Raw genomic sequence first — 10,865 nt, 5'->3', positions numbered from 1 at the left:
AATTGCTGATCCCCCCCACCCCCCGAAAAATCACGTACCCCAAAATGGTGCCAATGAAAACTACAACTGGTAGCGCAAAATGTGTTCCTTATTGAGACTAATGTTTTCCAGTTATTTATATGTATTTTATATAAAAATAAAAAAGTACAAGGGAGCTGCTAGATGGTCATCTCAACTTTCTGATTACACCACGAAAGATTTATTGGAAGCTACGCTTTATCTAACTAGGGCTGTCCTAGTAAGCACGTACCAGGACATGGCTCTCATAATATATTCATAGGGCGTATATGCAAGGATGTCTCCTCTAGAAACATATTCTTGTGCCAAATGTCAACAAACCAATTCAGACATTTTCCAAAATTTTTGGGAATGCCCACAAACTCCGCTATTATGGTCCACGGTTAAAGATTACTTATGTGGTACATTTCAAATTTCTTTTGACATAACTGCTGAATGGGCTATATTTAATATCCTATGATTCAGTTAACAATAATCTTACAAAATCCTCTAAATCTACTTTACTTTTTTGGGGAAGCACGCAAGAGTATACTCCAGCACTGGGCAAATGCCCAATCAGTCCCACTTTCATAATACCTTTTATGGTGCCTTAAAGGTAGCGACATGGGGAGGGGGAGCGATTGATAAGGGGAGTTCAATAGGGATCTTATTTAGGGATACATCTTTTTCAGTACGTATTTTGCTAATGTAGTCCTGGTATTACATAATGTTTGACACAATACTTATGTTAGGGCACGTTCAGACATGGCGGAATTGCTGTGGAATTCCGCAGCAGACAGTTTGTCCATTGGTTTCCACACCTTTTTAGTTATCTTCGTGCAGACGTTGCGGAAAACTCCGCTGCGGACTATAGGCTGTGGTGCAGAATGTTGTGTCCGCAGCATGCACTGTCTGTTGCGGACTTGTTGCGGAATTTCTCCATTGACTTCAATGGAGTTTCAAAATTCCGCAATGAAATTCACAGATGTTATGTGTGTTGCGTTGCGGATTGCTTTCATGAACAGGATATTTCATCATTCTGGCTGGACCTATGTGTTTTCGAGGTCTATAGCCAGACTGAGATGGAATGTTTGAAAGAGAGCAGGATGTGATCTGCACCTGAATTCGCAACGACTAATCCGCAGCATTTTACTTAACATTTTAGCCAAATCCGCAATGGAATCTGCAACGCGGATTATGTGCGCCATTGATGCGGACAGTGTCTGCAGAATTCCGCCACGTCTGAACATGCCCTTACTTGTGATTGTTGTTAACATTTGTTATATTATTATGAAGAGGACTTTTGGTTCCTCTTATGTTGTAAGGGTATGTTCACACGGCCCATTTTCGGACGTTTTTCGGGCCGTAAACGGCAGAAAAATCAGAAGCAGAATGCCTCCAAACATCTGCCCATTGATTTCAATGGGAAAAATGGCGTTCTGTTCCGACGGGCCGTTTTTTTACGCAGCCGTTTTGAAAAACGGGCGTTTAAAAAAAACGGCCGTGAAAAAGTGCAGGTCACTTCTTGGGACGTTTTTTGAGCCGTTTTTCATAGACTCTATTGAAAACTGCTCCAAAAACGGCCATGAAAATCACGTGTGGCTTAAAAAACGTCTGAAAATCAGGAGCTGTTTTCCCTTGAAAACAGCTCCGTATTTTCAGACGTTTTTGAGTTTGCGTGTGAACATACCCTAATTGTAAATATGACTTTGTGAACTCAAATATTTATATAAAAAAAATAAATTAAGAAATAGACGAGCAAATCTGTTAAATTCCTTGTCTTATGACAGACACTGTGTACAACAGCTATGCAGACCTATGAGTCTCCATGGTTACAGACTACAAAAAAAACCTTTGTAGTCAGGTCCTGCAATCATATGCCCCTCCATTTGCCTCACTACTTCTTGATAACCTATTAAATTAATATGATCAAGAAGTAGGAGACAGATACAAAGGAGTATGACTGCAAGATCTGGCTACACAGGGTTTGTTTCTAGTCTGTTACCATGGAGACACATAGGTCTGCATAGGAGCTGTATACATAAACATAAAACATTTTTAACCAAGATTATTTGCAAAATTAACTAATTTACTTTATTTTAGAAGCAATAAAATGGCTGCAAAGTGTAAGGAGTTATTATATAAACAGTTTTCTAATATTTTCTGTGATGGTTTCTACATCTTAATATAAGAAGCCTACACGTAGATGCCCAGTTTATATCTTAATTCTTATTGTTCCTCATACCCTCCAGTGATGTTATTCAATATCCTCCCTTCTCCCCACAAGGATTATTATGAGGATTCAAATATCAAAACTATTCAGAGAAAAAAAATATATGACGGATATAGCTTCCCAATGTTTTGCATATGTGGGATCACATTTCTATAGAGTAGCAGCTGTTGGATGACGAAGCATTAACACATGGCTAGACAAGAGAGTGCAGCAATTCATGTGAAAGCAGCGATCAAATCCCAACACTAGAGAAGTGTGACATTTGTGTAATAGCTGCACAATGCATGTGATTGTATATAGTACTGGTACGTAAACATGGCTACGACTAGATGACAACTCATCCTGTAACACAGCAGCTGCAGTCTCATCACAGATTTAGGGTCTATGATCTATGATGTATGTTTGGCGTAGGCGCCGTGGCATTGTCCAAGCACATATGCTGAACATGTTCATCTACCCCTATGGGCCTGATGGATGCCAAGAGTGTCCTTTTGGCATTTGTCGGTCTGGTATACATTGGTATACCTTTGTCTTTGCTATATAGGAAAAGAAAGTTTTCCTATGCACCCAGGCACTGCAAAAGAACGTATACAGCCTGGTATACTTTTTTCCCTGCATTAGTGGTCTATGGGCGATGTATGCAAATATATGACATACAGTTACATAGGTCGGGAGATCGGTCAGAGGGATATGTCAGGAGTATTTCCCGACGTATACACTAACGGATGCTCTAAACACTGTGTGAATAGACCCCTACACTAAATAGCACAGAATGGAAACTATGCCCAACAGCGCATCATAGATCAGGAACTAAAGAAAGTTGCAGAACTCAGAATTTGCAGAAATATCATTATCTATCTATCTATCTATCTATCTATCTATCTATCTATCTATCTATCTATCTATCTATCTATCTATCTATCTATCTATCTATCTATCTATCTATCTATCTATCTATCTATCTATCTATCATCGTCTGTTCTTTTCTACCTATATGTTATTTCCATTAACTACAGAAGGTAAGCTGTCTCTCTTTCATTATCTGTCTATCTCATAACCATCTATCATTCTGGATGGTCTTATACGTTGTTAACACACACTTAAAGGCTGTGTATATACCTAAATGTTTTATTTTAAATTAAACTAATGTTTTTGGTATTTTTAAGCACTTGTTTATTTGACATTTATTAAAATTTTGTTTTACTTTGTACAATACAGTGTCTATGTATCCTGTAGACATAGAAGCTGTATCGTTCTCTCTCAGCCGATTCCGTCAGTTCAGCTCTAACACATAGGATCCACCTAATATCAATAACATCTAAGTTAATCAACTGTCTATCGACCTTCTCTATATCTATCTAATATCTATCTATCTGTAACATCCATGGCCGAGGACCGTCGGCATTACTCACCCCTCGACGGCCGCAGCCATGGTCTGGGGAGCGCTGGCCCGCATCTCCTCCCCAGGAGACGCCAGCGCTCACTTCCGCATCACTCTGCTGTGTCCCGTAGGGTGCGCGTGCACGCTCGCGCCTGCCCTTAAATAGCCAGTGCGCGCACATTTAAAACATCAGTAATTAGCCCATGATCACCCTGGACTATAAGAAGGGCCCTGCCCTTTTACTCCTTGCCTGGGCATTGTTCGTATTCCTCTGTTAGTCTTGCAAATGATCCCTTAGTCGTATCCTGTTCCCAGTGTTCCCGTGCCCTGCTACCCGTATCCCGTGTCTCATGCTGTATTTGTTCCTGTGCCCTTTATAGTGTTGGAGTCGTGTTGTGCCGTCTACCACGTCTAGTGTCATCTGCCACGCTTTGCATCATGTGCCGTCAAGATCCCATCTGTGCCTAGCTGCTGCTACTGTCTGGACTATTACAAGTACCCTTGTGCTGGACTTGGTATATACTTAGTACACTGTTGTTTGGCCAGCTGCTATCCCGCTACGGTGGTGCGGCCCAGTGGGTCCACATACCCACAGATCGGGACACTATTTATCTATCTATCTATCTATCTATCTATCTATCTATCTATCTATCTATCTATCTATCTATCTATCTATCTATCCAGGGCCGGCCTTAAGGGCCATTTATACCGGACGATAAGTGGCTGTTGCAGCGAGCGCCGATCTACGAGATATTGTTGATCAGCACTCGTTTGCTCCTGTCACACGGAGCTATGTATGGGGACGAGCGGTTGTTACTCCGATCGCTCGTCCACATACATTATTATCATGTCGGCAGCGCGTCTCCCTGTTTACACAGGGAGATGTGCTGCCGACAACGATAATATTTAACTTTTTTAGAATGATACGACCAGTAGTTGATCGAGGGTTTGCTCGTTCATCTTCTGATCGTTCTCCTGTTTACACAGGACAATTATCGGGAACGAGCGTTCTATAAACGCTTGTCTGCACGATAATCACCCAGTGTAAAACCCCCTTTAGGGTTGTGCGAACTGTGCCATTGTACAGTGCACATCACTCCAGCAGGTGGAATGGGGCTTCCTTCCCTTGCTTGTGTTTCAGAAGTGCCTGGGCCCGGCTGCTCATGCTCAGCAGCTGCCTATCCCCTTGGGCGCTTCTTCTATCAGTGGCGTCGCTACCGCTGCAGCAGCCATAGCGGCTGCTAGCGGCGATACGGGCATGAGGCACCGCTAGCAGCTGCTGTTGCTGCTACAGCGGTAGCGATGCCACATTCAATAGTACCTGCGTCCAAGACGCAGATATTATTGAACACTATAGCAGAGCAGGGAGGTATCTCCCTGCTTTGCTATCTACTAGCGCCACTGTAGCTCCCTGAAGGAGCAGAATCCCCCTGTGGCCTGGGATTCCCCTCCTGGACAGAACACTTGATGTCTCTGTCCATATATGGACAGTGACATCAGGGAAACTCCTGAAGCAGAATGACCGTCCACAGCGTTGCCGACCCGGTGGCCGGTGATTCAGCTTCAGGAGAACCCCCTGACGTCACTGTCCATAAATGGATGGAGACGTCAGGGGCGTATCCTGGGGTGGAATCTCCGGTCACAGCGTCGGCAAAGCTGTGGACGGGGATTCCACTTCAGGAGTTGCCCCTGATGTCACTGTCCATATATGGACAGAGACATCAAGCGCTCCGCCCAGGAGTGGAAACCCCTGGCCACAGGGGGATTCCGCTCCTTCAGGGAGCTACAGTGGCGCTATCTACAGGAAGGGGGGTGGGTGCTATCTACAAGGGGGCTGTGTGGCATTACCTACAAGGTGCTGTGTGGCACTATCTACAGGGGGCTGTGTCGCACTATTCTATGAGTGCATCTGTTAGTGGCGGGCTGATGGTGATTTTAGTGAGAGTGGCGGGCTGATGGTCATTTTACTGTGAAGGGGAGTCATTTTAGGAGGCAGAATATACCTGCGGCGCTTGTTTGGAGTGCTTTTTGCCTCCGTCTTTTGGATTACTTCAACAGCTTAAAAAAACGCAAAAAAAACTGTCAAATAACTCGGTCAATTCAAAATCTGCCTCAATATTCCTTCAAGAATTTTGAGACACATTTTTTCTGCCTAACAAAAAATGCTGTGTGAACAAGAGTTTAGTGCTTGTTTTTAGTCGTTTTCTGCCTTCCCCTAAACAATTTTTGTTAGGGGTGTCCTGAGGAAAACATTTTTTCCCAGGGGCTCTACGAGTCCGAAAAGGTCAGGAAACTCTGTACTAGGCTACAGGATCACACCGTCCTACACAAGGATCCTGTCGTTGGTATTGTGGAGCAGCTCAGTTCGTGGTGGGAACGCAGCCTAGGTGTCTACAATTTTTTTTGTTTGGGGGCACTGTCTACAAGGGTGAGGTGAGGGGCTGTATGGCACTGTCTACATGGGGAGGTGGGGGCTGTATGGCACTGTCTACATGGAGGAGGTGGGGGCTGTATGGCACTGTCTACAAGGGGGAGGTCGGGGGCTGTATGGCACTGTCTACAGGGAGGCTGTATGGCACAATCTACAGGGGGGGCTGTGTGCAGCAGCCGGGGAGGGGGGCATTATACTGTGTGAAGGTCACTAAGCGGACATTATACTGTGTAGGGGCATTACAGGGGGCAATATACTGTGTGGGCACAATTAGAGGACAATATACTGTGTCCTTGAAGGGGTTATAATATATTACATTATTAAATATTATTATACTGTATAGGGGGCACTAAAGGGGCATTATACTGTGTGGGGGCAATATATAGGGCATTATACTGTGGGGAGGCATTATACTTTTTTATGATGGCATGGGGTGCCAAAAGATAATTTTGCACGGGGCGCCATCTATTCTAAGGCCGGCCCTGTATCTATCTATCTATCTATCTATCTATCTATCTATCTATCTATCTATCATATATCGATCTACTTTTTTCTCTTCTCCCTGTATGTTATCTCTATTAAGCAAGATAAATCTATCTATCTATCTATCTATCTATCTATCTATCTATCTATCTATCTATCGACCTCTCTATTTTGTCTTATGTTTGTTTGTTTATCTATCTAACCTATATTATATATCCAATATTTATCTATCCTGGATGGTCTCATATGTGGTTAACGCTCTATCTGTAAGTCTGTATTTCTATGTACATCATCGTCTGACCCACTGGGCCATACCGCTTAGACGGTACGGCAGCTGGCCGACAGGACGCAGGTCACAGTCAGTAGTTCGTATAGTGTACCTGTGGCAGCTCAGACAGTAGCAGGGCAGGCTCGGCTGGGACTAGGCAGCAGGTAGACGTCAGGCATGGAGTAGCAGGATAGGCATGGAATACAGAACAGCACGACTTCAGCTCAGCACGGCACTTGACCAGTATAGCACGGGATACAGGATACAGATACGGGGAACACTCGGAACTGGAAAACACTAGGAGACCATTTGCATAGACAAACTTTGGGTACGACAACAACACTCAGGCATGGGAGGAAGGGGCTGGGCCCTTCTTATAGTCCAGGGTACTCGTGGGCTAAATTTACATTAAACTCTGGTGCGCACGCTGCCCCTTTAACAGCGGGCACGAGCGTGCGCACCCTACGGGACCCGGCCGAGGTGAACGGAAGTGAGCGCTAGCGTCTCCTGGGGAGACTGGGGCCAGCGCTCGTAGACCCATAGCTGCGGCCGTCAGGAGGTGAGTGAAGCTGACGGCCCGCGGCCATAGCCATTACTGTGGCAAAGCTTATTTGTCAAATAATATCTATCTATCTATCTATCTATCTATCTATCTATCTATCTATCTATCTATCTATCTATCCTGGATGGTCTCAGCGTTCATTAATGCTCTATCTTTAATTATGGTGTGAAGGATGATTTATTTGCTTATATTCTCTGTATGAAATTACATTATGAATTATCAAGCAGGAGGCCGAATTACTAAGATATGTATTATGTGAAAGTGATTATAATAATGTTTAAATGATTTAGTTTCGTGCAGCAGCCATCTTGTCTGGAGTTCCCATCTTGGTTCTTTTGTAGTGTATAGGAAAGTCATTGTTCCTTTAATATAAGTAATGTTGATTTTGTATGATTTATGTTTGACCTAGGTTCCCATGCGAAGTTTGCAGAGAAAGAACAGGGAGTGAGAAAGGAGGGTGGCAAGTATGTGTGAGGGAAGGTCTCCCCCATCTCCACGAGAATATTCTGTCTAAGAGAGATAAGGCACCTGCAAACCTAATGTGTGAAGAATTATAATGATGTATCTGGGATGTATTTTATTGTAGGCTTTTTACTGAATAACAAATATTGTCACATTGTCTCTGATTGGTTAACCTCAAGCCTACACCCCTTCTGAATTTCAGTATCACAGTTTGAGTTTGGAACATAAACCTCAGAGGAGTACTTTGAGCATATCAGCAGCGTCTGTGTGTTTTCTTCTCCTCTCTCGATATATATCGGTGAAATATCCTAATTAGGATACTGACTAATGGGGCCTGGCCTGGGAGTCTGTTTGGACTCGTATAAATTTCAGTCTAATATATTTTGAGCCATTGATTTCCACGACAATGGGAAAGAGTGGAACTGAATTGTCAGGTTTTTCTTTCTATTGTTAATCTTCATAATGGATAGATGCTGGTTTAATGCTATTTATATATCTTTCTTTTTTATCTCACTATCTCTCGCACTATATTTCTATTTTAATCTCTCTTTCTCTCTCCCATATCTATCTATCTATCTATCTATCTATCTATCTATGTATCTATCTATCTATCTATCTATCTATCTATCTATCTATCTATCTATCTATCTATCTATCTCATATCTATCTATCTATCTATCTATCTATCTCGTATCTATCTATCTATCTATCTATCTATCTATCTATCTATCTATCTATCTATCTATCTCATATCTATCTATCTATCTATCTCGTATCTATCTATCTATCTATCTATCTATCTATCTATCTATCTATCTATCTATCTATCTATCTATCTATCTATCTATCTATCTATCTAATCTCATATCTATCTATCTATCTATCTATCTATCTATCTATCTATCTATCTATCTATCTATCTATCTATCTATCTATCTATCTATCTATCTATCTATCTCATAGCTATCTGTCTGTCTGTCTGTCTGTCTATTTCTTCTACTTGTACCTTATCTACAGTAACTACAGGGGATACAACTGGAAGCATGTATATGAAAATTGTCCATCACTTGACCTCAGCTGCAGGGTGACTGCTGTGTGAGGTGGGTGGTGGGTGGGGGAGCATCATCAGTTTTGCACAGCACTTCCCATCTGCTGCAGCCATGTTGAGCTCTTTGTGAGGGGGTGGGAGAGAGGGGAGGAGAGAGCAGACGATGAGAGGAGAGAGCTGGAGGATGGTGGCAGACATCAGTCCCTGACTAGAGCAGAAGATAACCTATAGTCCACACAGGGAACAGACACCTGCAGCCCAGCAGCATCCTCCTCTTCCTCCTCCTCCACTGCAGCACTCCCTGGACCATGAGCCCCTGCTCTGCCTGGTAAGTCATGGTGCTGACATCATGGGGTATTTTGGTAACCGGATCTCTTCCCTCCCTCTCTCTAGGCTGTGTTCACATTGTGTGAGGTTTTGCTTTAGATCATAGATGCTGATGTCATCCACCTTGTACACAGCACCCACCACTGCAGACATGATACATTGTTGCAGATTGTTTATCTTATGTACATTCCTTTTGATGCCATCAATACTGCAATGTGCCACAAGCTGGTGCTAGCTCTTCTCAGGCTCTTGGTGGCATCACCCCCACCAGTACCCATTAAGTACAAACTCTTCCCTGTAAATTGGGGGTGACATTTGTTTATAATGGACCCATATAATGCTGATTATTTGCTGCCCGTAGATGCTAAACATGGATGTATACAGCCTGTGACTCAGTATTTTCCTTATACCAGGCCAGTGTTTGCCCCATCTTTGGCCTAGAAGAACATGCACCATGTCTGCCTATCATCTGGATCCTTGTTACCTCTGCTCTAGTACAGTGTTTGCTCATCATCAGGCACATTTGCACCAGCGTAGCATACGGAGTATCTGAACTCTATTACATATGTACCATCGCAGTGTTTGCTCATCATCAGGCACATTTACACCAGCCTGGTGTATTTACACCAGCCTATCATCTGATGTAGTGTTTGCTTACCATCAGATATATATGCACCAGCCTAGTGTACCAGTCTGTTGTAGTACAGTGTTTGCACATTATTGGGCATATTTGTTGCAGGTGTCTGCCTAGTACCTTACTACTTGTGCACCAGGACACTATTTGCTCATGATCAGGTTTATATGCGCCACCCTAGTGTCTACCAGGTATCTGATCCCTATTACTTACCATTCGAGTGTTTGCTCATCATCAGAAATCTTGGTGTCAGGCCGGTGTCTACCAAACTCCTGGATTCTTATTACTTGTGCACCATTATAGTCTTTGGCCATCATCGGGTACATTTGCTTCAAGCTGATTGTCTGCCTGGTATCTGGATCCTTATTACATCTGCACCAATACAGTATTTGCTCATGATTAGGCATATTTGCACATAAGATGATATTTCATTCCGACTATGACCAGCTCACCTAACTTATCACCTATATATTAATGTACGGGTCTGGATATGTCACTGAAGCCAGCGGACAATGTCCAACATATTCAACTATGTCTGAACAGTACTGACGGACATTGATATTCCCCTCCCGTCAAAATAGCGTGAAATGCCATTTCTTGGCAGATACCTGTGGGTGTCCGGCTCAGGAATACTCAGTTGTGTAACAGTTTCATCCAGTAATCTATTACGCCAACTTCCGACTAGTGTCTACGTCCAGCTTGATTCGCTGTTAACCAGAGCTTCACCCATCTTATAGCTGGGTATTGTACAAGTCCAGTCCCTGGCATCGAAATCCCTATTACCTGTGTACTAAGAAGTGTTTGCTCAACCCTAGAAAAAAGTTATCAGAGTCAAGATAAACTTGGCTACATCTGTATATTCCAGTTTAGGCTTCGTTCACATCTGCGTCAGGGCTCCGTTCATGGGTTCCGTCTGAGCTTTCCGCCAGGGGAACTCATGAACGGAATGCAATGTGAAACAAACAGAAACCATAGGTATCTGTTTGCATCACCACTGATTTCAATGGTGATGGATCCGGTGCAAATGGTTTCCGTTTGT

General features: G+C 43.2%; 1 protein-coding gene across 1 annotated transcript in view; it reads left to right on the top strand.

Annotated features, from left to right (window-relative positions):
- The first annotated feature begins 8,989 nt into the window (after positions 1 to 8,989).
- Positions 8,990 to 10,865, top strand: part of CYFIP2 (cytoplasmic FMR1 interacting protein 2) — a 51,610-nt gene continuing 49,734 nt past the window's right edge. Inside the window, exon 1 of the mRNA XM_075856099.1 lies at positions 8,990 to 9,193. The gene's annotated coding sequence lies outside the window, so the exon portion shown is untranslated. The remainder of the gene's footprint in view (positions 9,194 to 10,865) is intronic.

This window comes from Rhinoderma darwinii, chromosome 3 (assembly GCF_050947455.1).
Source record: "Rhinoderma darwinii isolate aRhiDar2 chromosome 3, aRhiDar2.hap1, whole genome shotgun sequence".
NCBI classification, from domain to species: domain Eukaryota; kingdom Metazoa; phylum Chordata; class Amphibia; order Anura; family Rhinodermatidae; genus Rhinoderma; species Rhinoderma darwinii.
The sequence above is the reverse complement of the archived record's forward strand: the minus strand, read 5'-3'. Positions and strand labels throughout refer to the sequence as shown.